Here is an 18,424-nt window from a genome sequence, read left to right as displayed (position 1 = left end):
TTTATCTGTCCTTGTCAGGATCCCTCTTACCGCTCTATAGGTCCCAGCCCAAACATCACTTCACTGTAAATATATCTTGACTACTGCTGCTCCCTTCTGTAGATTCTCAAAGGACTTTTTCTTTATTATTACTTTTCTAGGTCTGAGGCAATGACAGAGTGAGAAAAGGCAGTTGAAAAGTTGACCATATCAATTTTGGAAATTACTTCATAGAAGCAGTCAATGAAAGTACTAGGTAGAAGTGATTATGGTTTGGTAAATAAGTATTTTAGCAGAGAGAGCTTAAGCATGCTCTCCTAGGCTATATTCGGGATTGCAGAATAGAAGATACTCTGCTTGTAATGTATAATTTTAAAAACTGAACTTAATCACTTAGTAAAAGTAGTTCAGTCCATTAAACTGTGATCTTGTTACCTTTTGGGATAATTGCCCATTAAAGAGTCTGTCTCATGTTGGTAACCCCACCCACACACACACAATTTTTAAGTTGAGTTCATTTCTTTTACTTTTTATTTTTTGAGACAATTTAAGCAGGTTGATAAAGACTATCTTTAGATTTTCAAAGCATTTTCCTACTGAAACATAGTTCTGACTATTTATTCATCCATGCACTTATTCCCTCTACTCTTGAGCATATAAAACCTTCAAAGCTCACAGGCAGGCATTGGAAGTGGGAAAAGACTGGTTATTGCGAACAATTACAATGACTCTGGTTGACTGGACCATGGATTTACTGGAGAAAAATAGTGGGAGAAAGGATTTCCAAGACCAAATAACGTCAGATCATAAAGGACCTTAGATAACTAGCCAAAGGGTTCTGATTTATTCAGGGCCCAAAGGGAAATTAATACAACTTTTGATCAGGTAAATTATATGATCAGGGATAAGATTTTAGAAAAAGGTGTGATGCATAGAGGCAAAATGTTGGAATCCAGAGAAATCCTTAAGTGTCTATCACAATCAACTCTGTGATAGAGTGATACAGTAGAAAGGGAAAGAGATAGAGATTTTTAGATGTAGGTGGTCTTCAACTGAAATTTGGAAACTAATTAGACTCCTGGGGCACAAACAAGGTTGGCTGCAAAACTTGCAGCTCCCAGTGCAAGTAAATGTGGTCCAAAATGTGGAGACTCTTGTTCAAAAGGCAGGAAAGAAGTACTAAGAGGTTACTAAAATATAAAGCCTTTTAATTTAAGATTGTTTATTAGTTATAAAATGTAAGAATGGTAATAGAGATACAGGTTAAAAACATAAACTTCAAAATCAAAAAATAAAAATATTTTGGTCTCATAATTTTATATAATATAATAAAAATACTTTATTCATGTGATATATTGGTCTCAACTAGTTTTTTTTATAATTTTTGTTTTGAGAAGACATGTTTCTGCTGATATAACTATTATTGGAGCTGTAAGAGCAATTTATAGGCTGTGAAATATAAATTATATTGTAATAGATAATATAAATATATATTATATTTATAATGTATAAATATTATATATATATTATATTATAATAGACATGCCATGTTGTATTAGTTTCTGGTGTACAATACAGTGAATACAAGTTTATATATTATACAGTACTCATCCCCATAAGTGTAGTTATCATCTGTTACACTGGGATAAATTTCTGATAAATTATTACAAACACTCATTTTATTTTAATTTTTTAAGATTTATTTATTTACTTAAGTGGGGGCAGAGAGAGAGAGAAACTTAGGCAGATTCCACACTCAGCATAGAGCCCAACACGGGGTTTGATCTCACTACCCTGAGATCGTGAACTGAGCTAAAACCAGCAGTTGAAAGTTCAACCAACGGCACCTCCCAGGTGCCCCCAAAACACCTATTTTATTACAGGTAGAATTGAGAATTTCTGGGAAACAATTTTTCTAAAAAAAATTTAACTCCTCTTACAAATTAATTTTGGGTAATTCTGAGTTTATTTTTAAATGTAAATTTTTACAAGAGCATTTTAACATTTCCTCTGACATTTCTTGTAACTTGAGGTCATTCAAGAAACTGAAGATGCATATAATTTTATACAATTTAAAATAGTTATTTTTGCATTTTATCACTATATTTTCATTTATAAGGAAAACTTAACTTCAACATTGTCACTTGTTAATTTGTCCTTTGAAATTTTATTGAAAAAGTTCTTTTCTATTGAAAGTGCTGATCCTTAAATTTAATTTCTTCTTCTAAGCCTGTGGATATTTGCTTTGCAATGTTATAGCACTTTTCAAAATCAGCGATTCTCTATTTTTTAAAGAATTTTAATAACTCCCTGGTATGCTTTATTGCAATGTTCATATGTATGAAATTCATGTTGTAAAATTTACTGGAAGTTTACTTCCTGGGGACTGCAGCTCCTGTCCCACCACTCCAACTGGAGAATTAACATTTGCACAGACACCGCAGGGACAGAGTATGGAAAGGTGAGCCTGCCCCCCACGTGGGGCCTGGTGATGCCTCCCATTGGAGCACCCCCACCCCTTTCCTAAGCCATGGTCACTTCTGCCACTCCCATTAGTGTGACCACCACCAGTCTGGATCAGGTCCCACCAGGCAACCCTCTCTGGGTCTCATGACCTAAGGACTTTCCTGACAGCTAGGAGGGACACTGTGGCCACAAATGCTGCGGGACGACCACTGTGCCCTGCTGTCTGCCACAGCTCCTCTGTTCCTGCACCCGCTTTGTCTCAGCAGACATCACTTACAAAACACAAGAGCAAAATAAAATTAAGACTATCCAGATGGTGAAAGCAAAACATGAAACCGAATGTGGGGCACTTCTCAGCAGAGGTCTCAGGTGACTACACAGGTCATATGGCCACCAAGCTGGCCCTGAGCACAAGGGAGAAGGGAGACTCGGAGAGGCTTATGAACTGGCACCTGAGTGAGTGGTCTGACTGTTAATAGAATCCAACCCTTAAAGCATTTGTTTTGAAGGGTAAGATGGAAAGAGACAGAAGGTAATGAATTCAATTTTAACAACTAACTGAGAGTAAGTCCAAAACTAACCAAAGCTGAAGCCAGAAGCAACTATGCAAGATACCCCCACCTTGTTCCCACTTCCATTTGCCCTGTCTTCCTTGGGTTCTCTTTCAACTTGAGTCTCTCCTCTACCCTCTTTTTAGGTCTCAGGGATAGAGTAAGTCTGTTTTGAGACAGTTTTAAACATGTCTTCAATTCTTTGACATTCCTCTGAGAGGAATAATGACCACAACCAATAAAGCACACAGGAGCCACATATTTTCTACCTGCTTCTCTTGGAACACATTCTCTACATAGCTCGTGGGACATGACCTCTTAGAACACAGCACCAAGCTACAAGAAGCCCAATGCAGGCAGCGAGTGGACGTGTAGGCACTGTAGGCTATGCCCCAGCTACGTCCTGACTTACCATCATCCCCGCCTAGGCACTAGCCCTCTGAATGAAAAGAGCCTGCAGTGATTTCAGCCCCTAGCCTTAGTATATTACTCCTAGCCTTCAGGTCTCACCAGCTTACACCCTAGACAAGCGATCCTGCCGTGTGCCTCATTTGAATTCTCAGCCCATGAAATCCAGAAGCATAAGAAAATGGTTGTCTTAAATCACTAAGTGCTACCTCAGTTTATAACACAGCAATGAAAACTGCAAAAACCTATGTCTTCTACACAAGTTGGGACAAGACAGAATTACTCTTTTGGATGGGTGGGGAAGGGTGTGAGAAAATCTTCCAGTGTTATCAAGATAGAATTGACATATAACCTTGTATTAGTTTAAAGTGTACATCCTAATGATTTGATCTATGTATATATTCTAAAATGATCACATTAGTTATCATCGATCCCTGCACAGTTACGGAATTTTCTTCTCTTCTGATGAGAACTTTTAAGATCTACTCTCTTAGCAACTTTCAAACATATAAAGCCATAGTGTTAACTATAGTCACCATGTTATACATTATATCCCCAGAAGTTACTTATCTTATAACTGGAAGTTGGTACCTTTTGACCCCCTACACTCATTTTCCCTCCCCCACACCTCACCTTCACCTTTGGCAACCACCAGTCTGTGTGAGTGATGAATGTTAGCTCTGAATCTATGAGTTTTGTTTGTTAAAAGTTTCACATGTAAGTGATATCATACAGTATTTGTTTTTCTCCATCTGACTCATCTCACTTAGCATGATACCTTCAAGGTCCATCCATGCTTTCCAAATAGCAGGATTTCCTTCATCTGCATGGCTGACTAATATGTCAATCTATCTATCACATTTTCTTTACTCATTGTTTTCTCTTCTTCCTCTCACCTCACTGAAATACATTGAGATATTTTAAAGACATGTACCAAAAACCCAAGGATAAAGAAAATAAAATAATATAGGGGATATAGAAGGTGCATCAAAAAATCTTTAAGCTTACCAGGATTAGATTTCTGATACTGGTATATCTAATTTGTTTGCAGACACACAATTCATGTCATTGTATAGGTAGAAGTCTATTTTTAAATTCTTAACTTGTCTTTTTACCACTATTTATGCTGTATCTCTTCTTCCTTAAGATGATATGCATATGCAATATAGTCAATAATACTGTAATAACTTTGTATGGTGACAGATGGTAACTACAGTTACCATGAGGATCATTTTATAATATATAAAAATAGCAAATCAATATGATGGTTACCTGAAATCAATAGGATGTTATATGCCAATGATACTTCAATTTAAAAATCAGATATTTAACAATTTTAAAAGGGCAAGATGCTAAACCCAAGTAATGGGCCTTCAAGAGGATACAAGGAGAAAGCACGTTCCCAAATGAACACTGAACCCCTACATTCCTCCATGTTGCACAACTATCATCCCAGACTCATAAATTCTAATTTCCATTCTTCTTTCCCCTCTAACCCTTGTTTGGGCAGGTCAGCTAAAACTTTACCAAGCAAGTGACAATCTGGCCAGATACCTTAAAGGATACCTTGCTCCTAACAGAACACTGTGTGCTAACTAAATGGAATTTTAAAAATTAAAAAAGATAATTTTGAAAAGGACACTTTGTTCCTGGTGAATAGTTAACAGTCAAACAAATAATTTGAAGAAATACATGGGACAGACAAGCAAAGACCTAGAATTTAAAAAAAAGGAAACCAAGGCCAGGGGAGGCAGAGTCACATCCTGTGCCCAGTAAGAGATGCTGGGTGGGGTCTGTGAGTGGGCTTCTATAGGCAATGGTAATGTCCTCTGAGTGTGATAGGCTCAAAAGAGAGGGATTTCTGTAATTCCTCAGCCAAATTGGAAAATGTGAGAATCTTCTGCCAAACGCATGAAGCGTGATATTTATTTGGACCCAAAATGTACTTTCACAAACTTTCTGTCACGGAAATATGCTTTTAGTCAAATAGCTGCTTGACATTTTCCATTTCAATATTTAATTATATAAGCCATTTTTAAACCTAAATCATTTCAATCAAGTATGCAGAGTTCCTATAAAAAAAGACTTTTAAAACTCGTAATTTCATCCAATTCCCTTTCATTCATTGTTTTCTGTGTATGATTTGAAAAATCAAGGCCATTTTTCAAACTTGAAAGACCATTTTACCTAATAAGTATTAATAGAGCTTAACATCAGCAGCAATAAAAAGCCACTCAAAAACTCAAAAGAGAAAGTGATTAAAGAGATTTGATTTTGGAAAGATTAACCATAACACTTTAAAGAGAAGGACCTATATGCTCTTTCTATGACTACCATGTGTCCACATGTCTCTGTGCACATAGGAGGGCAAGGATGGAGAGGAACTGGGGGTTTGTGGTAATATGAAAAGTCAGCTTTAATTTCAAAAATTACAGGCAGGGGATGCCTGGGTGGCTAAGGCAGTTAAGTACCTGACTTGATTTCAGCCCAGTTCATGAACTCAGGGTCTTGGGATAGAACCCTGCCTCCAGAGTCTGTTTGAGGGTTCTCCCTCTCCCTCTGCCCCTTCCCCTGCTCAAACTCTCTCTCTCTCTCTCTAAAATAAATGAATAACTCTTTTTTAAAAAATGCATGCAGGGGGGCGCCTGGGTGGCTCAGTGGGTTAAGCCGCTGCCTTCGGCTCAGGTCATGATCTCAGGGTCCTTGGATCGAGCCCTGCATCGGCTCTCTGCTCAGCGGGGAGCCTGCTTCCTCCTCTCTCTCTGCCTGCCTCTCTACCTACTTGTGATCTCTCTCTGTCAAATAAATAAATAAAATCTTAAAAAAAAAAAAAAAATGCATGCAGGGGGTCCCTGGGTGGCTCAGTAAGTTAAGCCTCTGCCTTCACTCAGGTCATGATCTCAGGGTCCTGGGATCAAGCCCCACGTCAGGCTCTGCTCAGCAGGGAGCCTGCTTCCCCCTTCTCTCTATGCCTGTCTCTCTGCCTATCTATGATCTCTGTCTGTCAAATAAATAAATAAAATAATTTTTTAAAAAAATGCATGCATATTATTTTGGTTTTGTAAAACTGTTTTGATCCAAGCCAAAAATGTGGATTCCCTCTTGCCCCACATATCTGAACACTGATTCATTTTGTATTCTCCTTGAAAAGATCTATTGATATATCGGTCTTCTAGATGTCAGAGGACAATGACTCGTTAGTCAAGCAAGGAACTCAATTTGTCTCTGTAACTCATACATACCCTTTTGGAGTTTTTCACAAGAAGCGCAAATATTGCAATGCCATAAGCAACACAAATGCCTATGCTTGAATTTTGTTTCAAATTCATGAGAAACTTACCCATAAAATAGGCTTAAACTCTGTGAACTCTCTGCCTTTGAACTCTGTGAATCCATTCTAAGATGACAACTGGCAAAAATATTTTTACTTAAGTCTCATGATCTTTCTATTGAGTGGAAAAACATGACCATTATCAAAATTTCTCTTCCCCTTGCCCTCCCCACCGGTTTTTAACATTTGGAAACAATTCTACACTTAGGCTTTCAGATAAATATACATATATCCAGTGTTTGCTTATAAGTTTACAGTTTGGAAACATTTTATGATTTCTATTAGAAACAAAATGGCATAATACCACATTGCCAAAGCAAATAATGGACTATACCCTTTGAAAGAGTATTATTTTAAACTGCTGCTCAGTGATTTATAAATTTGTTCTAGTGATTTTAGATCTTGTCATAAAATCAAAACAGAGACAAGAGCATCTCAGCTGAGGAAAAAAGAGAAGATTCTTCCTTTAGCATTTGCCACATCAAACACCATCTGAGACAACTGGGATGTATGGACAACGTAGGGGAAGACTTTTGCTTTCAAGGAGCTTATATTTTGATGTATATTGAAGGAAAATGGGAATTTAAAAATAAACCTGACTGACCACAATTTTCCTAAGGCAAAGTCATTTAAAAATGTGCTAAATTTAAAGATAAACTAACTTCTTGTTGGCGGGAGGGGGGGCACTAAAACTTACGTTGGTTCTTTTGTTTGTTTGTTTGTTTGTTTTTTAATTTTACTTATTCATTTGAGAAAGAGAGAGTGAGAGAGAGAGAGAGAGAGAAGAAGCAGGGTGGGGGACAGAGGGAGAAGCAGGATCCCTGTTGAGCAGGGAGCCCGATGTGGGGCTCAATCCCAGGACTCTGGGATTGTGACCTGAGCTGAAGGCAGACACTTAACCAACTGAGCCACCCAGGAGCCCCAGTTTGGTTCTTTTAAGTGCAAAAAATGGAAATCTTAAAACTTAAAATGCTAGAGATCTCAGTGGACTTTGTTACGTTTTGCTGTTGCTGTTTTGTTTTTGTTTTTATTTTTTAATTCCTTCATTTCCTGTCAAAGACAATGATAAATGTCATTCAGACATTAACTTCCTTGAGGTCAGCCATTTGCTGGGTACGGAGTTGTTTCAAACAATCTAGTCATCCTGCATGCTTGAGCTGTCAAAGATTACTGGGACAAAGGAGTGGCCCCAGTGTTCTATGAAAGCCATGGCCAGTCCTGTGGACGAAGCCACTTGATTATCTCAAAAGACTAGGTACTCCAACTCCTTTAACTTCTGTGTCTATAGGGGAGAAAAAAGACAGGTCTGTTCGTGATAGGCAATAACATCGTAATGAAATCTTGTTCTTGTGCATAAATCTAATGATTACCTCTGTGCTAGACTGCTAATTATTCCCTTGTATTTATGTCCCCTTGCAGAGTTATTTGGTAGCTCCTGTCAGCAACAGGGAGAAAGAACGTAATTCTTCTGTCACTGAGTCTGAATCAGGGATCACATTGTGACCTGCCTAGACTAATGGAACTCGAAGCAGGCAACATGCTCAAATTCCAGTTGTAGGACTCAGGTTTTGCATGCTGACCTTGTTTGTCTCTTGGAACTCTGCAGTGCCATGTGAACCAGCCCAGCTCGAGGGTAGAAACCACTGTGTGTGGAGAGACTCCCAATTTTCCCAGTCATTCCTGCTGAGTCCGTCACAGACTCATAGTCTTGGCGTACTCGCCAAACTTCCACAGAAACACGAGGAAACCAGGACAGTAGCAGAGACCAGAACAACAAAGTTTGACTCTGCAAAATCTGATCCAAATACATTGTTGTTATTTTAAGTCACTGAAGTTTTGGGATGGTTTTCATGCAAAAAAAGCTAACTAATGCAAAATTTTATCATAGTTATTTTTTTTTACCTCATTTAAGATATCTTCTCTATTCTCTCCTATAAATATTACTAAGAGAGACGTCACTTGAGATTTCGTAAACATAACTGTCTTTCCTTTTGTGGCATGTGTAATATATAACTTTTGGCAAAAAGTTAAAAAAAATGGAGATTTTGGTGTCATTGATTTAATAGGAAATTTGATACTTAAAGCTGACACAACTATTTGCTTATATAATTTACCTACCTTTAAAATTCAGCTCAATGAATAGCAGCATCAAGTAGTATCACTTAGGGGTCCCTGGAGGGCTCAGTGGGTTAAGCCTCTGCCTTCAGCCTAGGTCATGGTCTCAGAGTCTTGGGATTGAGCCCCACATCCGGCTCTCTGCTCAGCAGGGAGCCTGCTTCTCTCTTGCTCACTCTCTCTCTCTCTGCACCTGCCTCTCTGCCTACTTGTGATCTCTCTGTCAAATAAATAAATAAAATCTTTTTAAAAAAATAAAGTAGTACCACTTATGATTTATTCTAGGTAATATTGAATCTTGCCTAGACCAAACATAACCAAATAATTTAGACACATTTGACTGAATTAAGTCATATTGACAAAACAATTGAAATTCATTAAAATCTCTCAAATTCCCAAAAATCTTATTGAAATTTCACAATAATAAGTAACAGAAACTAAAGTTAAAATAACTGAAAGGCTTTTAGTTCTACATTTTAAAAATGCTTAAGCATAAGCATAAGTATATTTCTTTACCTTACTTTAAATATCATTTAATATTTACCACTCAGATACATGCAAACATAAAAATCATCCCATTTTCATAATTTCATACCCTGCCTTTGACTCCAAACACCAAATTCACCTAAAATATTTTTGACATATTCTCATTTTCTCAATCCATCCTTGTTATTTTGTCATCTGGTTAGTTATCCAAATCTCTATAAATGTCCAATTTATAATCTGTATCTCAGAAATTTCTTCTTCAATGAATATTCTCCCTTTCCTTCATTTTGGTCTCTGGTACCATTATGTGCCCAAGATCTCAGGGCCAACTTCCTCTTAGTCAGCTTACTCATGTGAACACAGTTTCTAGGACCCACAGAAACATTTTAATTTCCATTTAAAATTAGAAGAAAGAATGCATATAATGGTAATGACTATGTAATCACACAGCCTGGGTTATATTTATCTTTCTACCAACCCAGTCCTAAAATATATTTTTAATTTTTTTGGTATAGAAGAAGGGGCTCAAGAAGGAAGAAATGTCTGGGAAGGCGGGAAGAGCACCTCCCGAAGAGACCAGGCCCATGCTGATGGTGGGAACTGTGTGGAGCTCTCCTGGGAAGGCCAGAAGCTCTTCTTTGCAGGCAAGGCTGTTAACCGTTCTGTGCTTTCAACTAAGGAATGTTGGCTGTTTGGGGCGCTTCTGTCGTTCTGTGCATGAGCGTCCTCCTACGATGCGTTCTGCCCTGGCACATCCTCCCAGGAATCCCAGGTTCCTCTAACCACTGTGAGATCTCGCAGCACCCCCGGGGCACCCCTCCCCTCCGCCCCTCTCCATCTCCTCCCTGAATTCCCTTGTCCCAGCAGCAGAGTTAGGGTTGACAGGGTCATCAAATGGTAAACGCTTTGGGAACCGTAAGCACCTCCCACCTCTTCTAGTTCACCTTTTATGGCCTCCTCTTCCTAAAGACAATCAAACCAGTGTGGCATTGTTTGGATCTTCCTATGGATTATAAGGGCTTCCTGCCACACGTAGTTAATACACACACACACACCGCACTAATAAAGACATATGTAAAGTATAAAAATAAACATGTAAGTAAATAACAAAAATGAATCTAGAAGAGGAAGATAGATCATATAACTGCTTGGATAAATTATTTGGGTTTTTAATTAAAATTTTGTGCTGATAGGATATTTTTCCAGGACACTATAAACAGAGAACATTTTTTTTTTTATTGTGGGCACATGAAATGTCATTTTTTTCTTTTGTTACCATAGGCTGAATTTTATTGGAAACCAAACTCAATAATTTTATATGAAATAGGAACAGCTTGCTGACAGAATTAACCCCAAATGGATACTAGATGAAATAGCTTTGAATTATTAAGGAATCAAAATCTGTTTTGTTTTTAGAAGAAATATATCTTATTGGAAGCTGCTAGATATAAAAGGTTAATATATAAAATTATAGAAGCTTTCTAGAACTTGTGTATGTATAAAATAGAAAAGTAAAATGAATCCACATTTATTTTAAAATGGATTTATTTGTATAAGAATATAAAAGCTTGCAACAGAAAACAAGCTGGAAAGCTAGAATTTAAGCCAAATGTATCTGACTTCAAATTCCATGATCTTTTCATGCAACCTATGCCAATTACATACAATTAATCTTCACCCTCTCTCATGATGGGCATTGCTAATCAATTGTGACCGTTTCTGGCCAAGCCTAGATATGCTCTCCAGAAGCTTCTCAACACAGAAGTTCAGAAAGCCAATTATAATCAGACATGCAACCTAACACCTCTTTGCAATGTTTCCCCTATATCCACAGCCTGTGTTTACTTCACCTAGTTTAAAAAGAAACAAAAACAAAAACAAACAAAAAAATAACAGGGTTAATAATTTTTAAAGATTCTTCAGTGTAGTCTTCCTCTTAACAACCAATTATTTTTTTGTCTTTCTGCCTCTCAATCTTTTCACCATTAGGGCAAATCCATAGAATTTACTTTCTAAGGGGGCAGGTGAGGTGAGTGAGCTTCTAGAACAACAACGACAAAAACATAGAATGGGGAATATGACATAGGGAAGTTTCCAGACAGAAAGGCAAGAGAGGAAGACATTTTCCTCTTGGAGGGAAGGGGAAATGTATATGGCATTTACTATGATGAAGATACCCCTGAGTCCCTGAGAAAAATCCGATACCGCTATCAAGAGCTTCTTCAACTGTGGGGAAGATGGAGGATGTAGATGATTAGAGAGAGAGAGACAGAGAGAGACAGGGAGAAAAGGAGAAAGAGACAAACAGAAACTAGAGGAAAATCCAAGATATCTGAACTTGTGTTCCAATTTCTTCAAGTTTTCACCATGTTTGTGCAGCTGTGGAGCCTGAGTAATAAAAAGGCCCAATGGATGAGCTCCAGCTTATGCCCCAGCACACACTCCCTTCCACAGTCCACAGATGGCATACAGGACCTTATGTGTCCTGGAGAGAAGACAGAGGTGGTAGGAGGAGTCTATGGACTCCAGACATCAGATTTCTGGACAAAGGAACCTCTCAGGTCAGTATTGGTACCGAAATCACAGAGCAGCAAACACAGAACTCAGCCACAGATGCCAAGACAGAGGATGGCGAGGTCAAACTGCTCACTGCTCATTCAGGTTTCCACCCCTGGAAACCACCTTCTGTAGCTGAGAACAGAGACAACAGAGGAAAGCAGAAATTCTGGAGCCCTTGTCTGGAGTCCAGTCACTTGGACGAAGATATGTTCCTCTGCACCCAGAAGCACCTTAGGCAGTTGGATAAGAATTTGAAAATGTTTTGCAGGAGATCCCTACGGTGTTAGTTAGCTCACTGGGGGATCCTTTCAGAATGTATATGTATATAACTCATCATGTTGTAGGCTTTAAATATCTTAAAATTGCATTTGTCAATTATATTCAATAAAATGCAAAAACAACTAATAAAGTGAATTTAAATTCCAAATTTTTTAGATGGGCTTAACAGTCAACCTAATTTGGGAGATTGATACATTTTGCTGGCACATTTGAAGGTTTTCTCCTGCCAACAGAGAAAAATGGGAACTCCAGAGCAAGATGAAGTCAGTTCATAGAAAGTAAAGAAGCTACGTTGATTGAACACTCCCAAAGGAGTAGCTTTGTATCTCTGTTTTCCATTTATTCAGGGAAGTAATTTTCATGACAAAGGCTGACAGGCCACAAAACGTCCTGCTGTCTCTTATTGGGAAAGTAAGACACCCTTTGTCTATATAACTAGTCTTTGGCCAGCAAAGGATGAACTAGAGACTAGAAAATGTAGGTATTTATCTGCCAACATTATTATTCCCATTTGGAGAACCAAATCTTATGTTCTAAGGTATGCAACCAGGGTCCCACAGCTAGAAGGCAGAAAACTCAAGATCTTAATGACAGTCTGTCTGATTTAGAAATCCATATTCTTTCTCCCAAAATGGTTTCACATCCAAATACCTGTGAGCACGGTCATCTTGATACCTCATAAAGAGTTCAAACTCAGCAGATTCAAAATTGAATACTTCATCTAACCCCTAAAATCTATTCTTTTCCTCCCCATATTGTTTATTTTAGGAAATGTCTTGGCCAGGGTCATCCAAGATTTCCTAATCTTATTCATTCTTCCTAATTGTTCAGCAAACTGTCTCTTTTATTTCCTGAATATCCTCCACTGAAGACCCCTTTGTGCTCATATACATAGGAGAAGTGAATGAAGAATAAGAAATATCTACATAGATACATGAATATCTACATATATGTCTACAATATCTGATAAATTTCATTGTCACTTGAAACACCAACACAGCATCTATAGTAAGGCAGCCCTTGAGCAACAGGAACCCAAACACCCTCCTGGAAATTAGGTTTAATTTCTTGGAAAAGGGAAGCAATATTCAAGGGGAGCCAGAAAAGTACCGATTATGAAATCAGAGTCAGCAAACAGAAGTACAACTCAAAATAAGATGTATAAGGAAACACCTTGAACCTGCTTCTGGGTGAGCCATCACAATGTTTACATGGCAAAGGAAGAAGAAAACGCAAGAGAAAAACCACATTCTTGCATCTCATGGCAAACACCATGTACTATGCCAGTAGTCTCTAACCAGAGAAAGAGGAAAGCCTTCAGGAACTCCCATTCATTCCTAAAGAATCCACAGACAATGGAAATGAAGTTGTCTATTGTTTTCTTTTTCCCTTCCTTCCTTCCTTCCTTCTTTCCTCCCTTTCTTTTTTCCATATTTTTGTATTTGTTGGTTTTTAGAAAGCACTATGTTGGAGATTATTAGTTGATAGAGTCTATATAAACTCATGATCACTGCACTTCATATTTAAAATACATTTTATAAAATTATATATAAACTTTTACATTTTCTTATCAAAGGATAGGTGGTAAGAAAACACTTTGTTGGTTTACATTTCTTTTTTCCTTACAGTTTTAGTCCTGCTAAACATTGTGTGTGTGTGTGTGTCAGTCTTGTCCTCCATTATCTCTGTTGACGGTTGCTTTCATTTTTCAGTCTCTCCTCTCAGACTCTGCTCAACTTGCTCAAGGTTTGGTGTAAGAGATGGCTACAGAGGTTTGCGGCCACTAACCCCACACAGTGTTAGCCACCAGTTTGAATCATCACAGACCATGGCTTTCCTCACTGGCTGCCCAAAATCTGGGTCTCTCCTGGCCAATCTGAGTGTTGGGCTGTTACCCTTTGATTTGTGCAATCCATGAAAATTTTGTGTCCAGGGCACCTGGGTGGCTCAGTGGGTTAAAGCCTCTGCCTTTGGCTCAGGTCATGATCTCAGGGTCCTGGGATCAAGCCCCGCATCGGGCTTTCTGCTCAGCAGGGAGCCTGCTTCCCCCACCTCCTCTCTCTCTGCCTGCCTCTCTGCCTACTTCTGATCTCTGTCTGTCAAATAAATAAATAAAATCTTTTAAATAAATAAAATTCTGTGTCCTAGAGTAATGGAAGGAAGAAGCTATAAATTACTTTTGTTGAGAAAATTAACTTGGGGATGACAAGTATATCACTACTGTGTGTTACTGAATAGCGGCAGAATTTGACTTTGATTGATATGAGTTGAAAAAAAAATTATATGTTTGATGGAATCAACAGGAAGGCTGGAGAACTAAGCTTCATGTTCCACAGCTGGAAGCAATAGCTGAAATCGTACATAGAGCTGATCTGATGAAGAGGGAAACTTGTTTTTCCATGGAGTTGCCAGGATTACAGTTTGGACTCAAGGCCCTGGTGCTCTGAGAAGGACCACGACAACCCAGACACACGACCTGCTGGTTTCTGGGGCCTGAGGGGCTTCTGTCTCTGGGATAGGGACCTGTGAATGGTGGAGCTTCTATGCCCAAATGCAAAGAAGCCTGGGAGAGTGAGGCTCTGGCATTCTTAGTTTTTATAAAATAAAGTTAATTCTGTTCTATCCAAGAATCATGAGATCTTATAATATTATCCAAAATATAGGCAGAGAATTCAGGTACTGGACTGCCAAAAATCAATGACAAGTGTTTGCTATAGCGTCTGAGTTGAAAATTGTGGTCACACTGGGCAGAAAAATAAATGCCAAGGAATTGCTAGGCTACCAAGTCGCCTAAGTAACCTCAGCAGTATTCTTATTTATCAAGATTTCTGACCAATTTCCCATAGGACACAGACACACAGACACATGACACACATATATACACATGCACATGTGAATGTGCACACATGCGCACAGAAAATAAAATTGCAGTTACCTGCTCCTAAGTACCTAAAGAATTCATTTTTTTCTAAATAAAAATAAAGGATGAATAGAGGTTAATCATTTGAGATATGTGGGCTATGCTTTTTGTCCATCTTGCCTTTTTGGCTTGCCGATGACACTTGGGTACATTTTCCATGCCTTGTTGACCAAAAATAATTACTGGATTGGATGCATCGACTATACACTTCAACCATATCCCTGGGGAGGATTTTATTGTTAAAATAAGAACAAAAGAAACATGACAAGTTAGAAAGTTATAGCCTATAAAAATTGTGAAGACATCATCTTATTTTTGATATGGAAGCTTAAAATGTTGAGTATAATTGAGCACAAGTATACAGTTTTAGTATATATAAATTAATAAGAGTTATCATTTTTTAATCCATAGGGTAGAATGTTATAGAATAAACCCAAATAAAAAGGGAAACTCACAATTTTCATTTTCTTCTTTTATATATTTACTTTGCACGTGCCTATATATCATATAGAATTAAATTTGCTGACCTTTGTTTTGTTTTTATTAAGAACACACTCTCATTTTTCTCCTCAATTATTTCAAGCAAATAAATCTTCAAAATAAATGGGATAAATAAAATAACTATACCTCTAAATTGTTACTGTTATAAAGTGAACTAGCACACTCTATTGGACACTTAGAAAAATGAATGTGGTCTCCAAAGGAATGTGTTGATATCACTAAATTCCACTGTTTATCTTAATGGTGAGGTGAGGTAATCTTTTTTGCACTTACCTTATAGAATAAGCTGAAATTTCAGATCATTGCTCTTCATGCTAAGCAGATAGACCAGGACAAAAATAGACCAAAACTTATCCATTCAACCAACACTTTTTGAGTACCCACCATCTGTAGGACAGGCTTATTATGTAGATCCAAAGATGGCTGACATAGTCCTATCTTGGCACTGTGAAGAATTTATAGAGTTAAAATGTTTATAGAATACTTATGATACTAAGGAAGCAAAATATAGATAAACTTTAATTTAAAAATGTCTGGTGCCATAAATTCTTATTATTGTGAGGAATAATATTTTATTCTCAGAGATGGGACCAGTTAGGAAGATCAAGGACTCTGGGTAAAACACATCTGCTCATGATTTACTTTGATATTTCAAGTAGAATCTTTTTAGGCTCATTTGTCTACCTGTAAATTAAAAGCGTAACTTGGAATGAAAATAATGTGGACTTTTTTACTTGTTTACTGTGTGCTGAGTTTTTTTTCTAAGGGCTTAGCATATATTATATAATTTAATTCTCACAATAACCTTAATGGATATTACTATTTTTCCCATTATACCCATGAAGAGACTGAGGCACAAAGAACTTAAACAATTATCCAAGGATCACACAGATTGTTATAAGTGACAAAGTCAGGGTTCAAACCCAGAACACATGATACAAGAGCTCTTGCTTTTTTTATTTTATTTTATTTTATTACTTTATTTTTTAAGAGGAGAGCACAGAAACAGAAGGAGGGAGAATCTTAAGCAGACTCCATGTCCAGCACAGAGCCTGAAGCAGAGTGTGATCTCATGACCCTGAGATCAGGACCTGAGCCGCAGTCAAGAGTCGGTCACTTAACTGACTGAGCCACCCAGACATCTCAAGAGTTGTTTTTATTCATCACAGAATATTTTTGTGATTAACCTATTTCATTAGAATGTGGGGAGAATAGAAAATACTCAGCAGCAGTTTTTGACTTTTAATAAAACCAGTCATCTAGACAGAAACAAAGCATCTGGTTGTCTAGGGCTGAGGACTTGTTATAATAACCCAACTGATAGGTTTGTAACTTGTAGTCACTCAAGCGATTTTTAAAATAATATATCAGATCAACATTGCTGCGATGAACAATGGATATGCTGTAGTCTGTAACAATCACAGTGTATCTTCCTTTGGTGCTGATCAGGTATACAATACATTTTATACATGCTTCCTGCCTCCAGGAATGTATAGATATGATGCATATATGATGTATATACCTAGGTATATAAATATATATATATGTATATGATGGGTATATGATATATATACACATATGTGATAGTGTATATACACATCATTAATGTAAACAAAATAATTGATACCCTGTTTACAAAAAAGAGGGCATTTTTCTAATCAACATAAGTCAAAGTGTAATTCAGCATCAATATGAAATGAGATGCTCTGGCTCATCAATATTCTTGTTAATAAATTCTACTTATTACTGATTCACATGCCCATTCATTTAGATCTTGCATTCCTTTATCTTGCTTACTTCTCTTAAACCCTCCATGAGATCTCAAGCACACTGAGGGTTTGGATTATATTTCATGAGTCGGTCACTTACATAATCATACCAAATGTTAAACATGGAAATTAAATACTTTAGAGTCAAAATAGTGATAACAAAAAACATTACAAAATAAATTGCCAAAGACACGCTTAATTTAAGGTAAATATGACAGTTTTCATAAAAGCAAGTTCTTTCCTATGGCATCTGGGTGGCTCAGTGGGTTAAGCCTCTGCCTTCGGCTCAGGTCATGATTCTGGGGTCCTGGGTCGAGTCCTGTATCAGGCTTTCTGCTCAGTAAGGAGCCTGCTTCCCCCGCACCGCCCCCCCCCCCCGCGTCTGCCTTTCTGCCTACTTGTGATCTCTGTCTGTCAAATAAATAAATAAATAAAATCTTTAAAAAAAAAAAAAAAGCAAGTTCTTTCCTAACCAATTGCTGTTCCTGCTTCACTAAAACCAAAACCATTATGACCTGACACAAATTAGGGATTCATAAACATGCATTTTTACAGTATTGTGCACATAAAAAACATTCAGCAGTATTTTGATTAAAAAAAAAAAAGTCTTAGTGAGTTGGGGGAAATTGGAGGGGGAGACAAACCATGAAAGACTGTGGACTCTGAAAAGCGAAACAGGGTTTTGGAGAGGAGGGTTGGGGGGATGGTTCGGGTGAGCCTGGTGGGGGATACTAAGGAGCGCATGTAGTGCATGGAGCACTGGGTGTGGTGCATAAGCAATGAATTCTGGAACACTGAAAAGAAATTTTTTAAAAAGGCTAAGACTTCTTTAATTATGTAACCAAATAAGGTACCTATAGGGACAGATATCAGAAAAAACGACAGAACACATATGTCATTATTTTGGAGAATTAAGACTGACTAAAGGATAATAATTTTGCTTTGCAATATCTTTTGGCATTTAAAATCATTAATAAATATACCAAGCCAGCATTCCCACAACTATGGAGAAAGTAACATTTTGGGATTTAAATATAAATGTGATTACAGTTACACATCT

This window comes from Mustela lutreola, chromosome 13 (assembly GCF_030435805.1).
Source record: "Mustela lutreola isolate mMusLut2 chromosome 13, mMusLut2.pri, whole genome shotgun sequence".
In the NCBI taxonomy this organism is placed as follows: Eukaryota; Metazoa; Chordata; class Mammalia; order Carnivora; family Mustelidae; genus Mustela; species Mustela lutreola.
Note: the sequence above shows the minus strand (reverse complement) of the source record.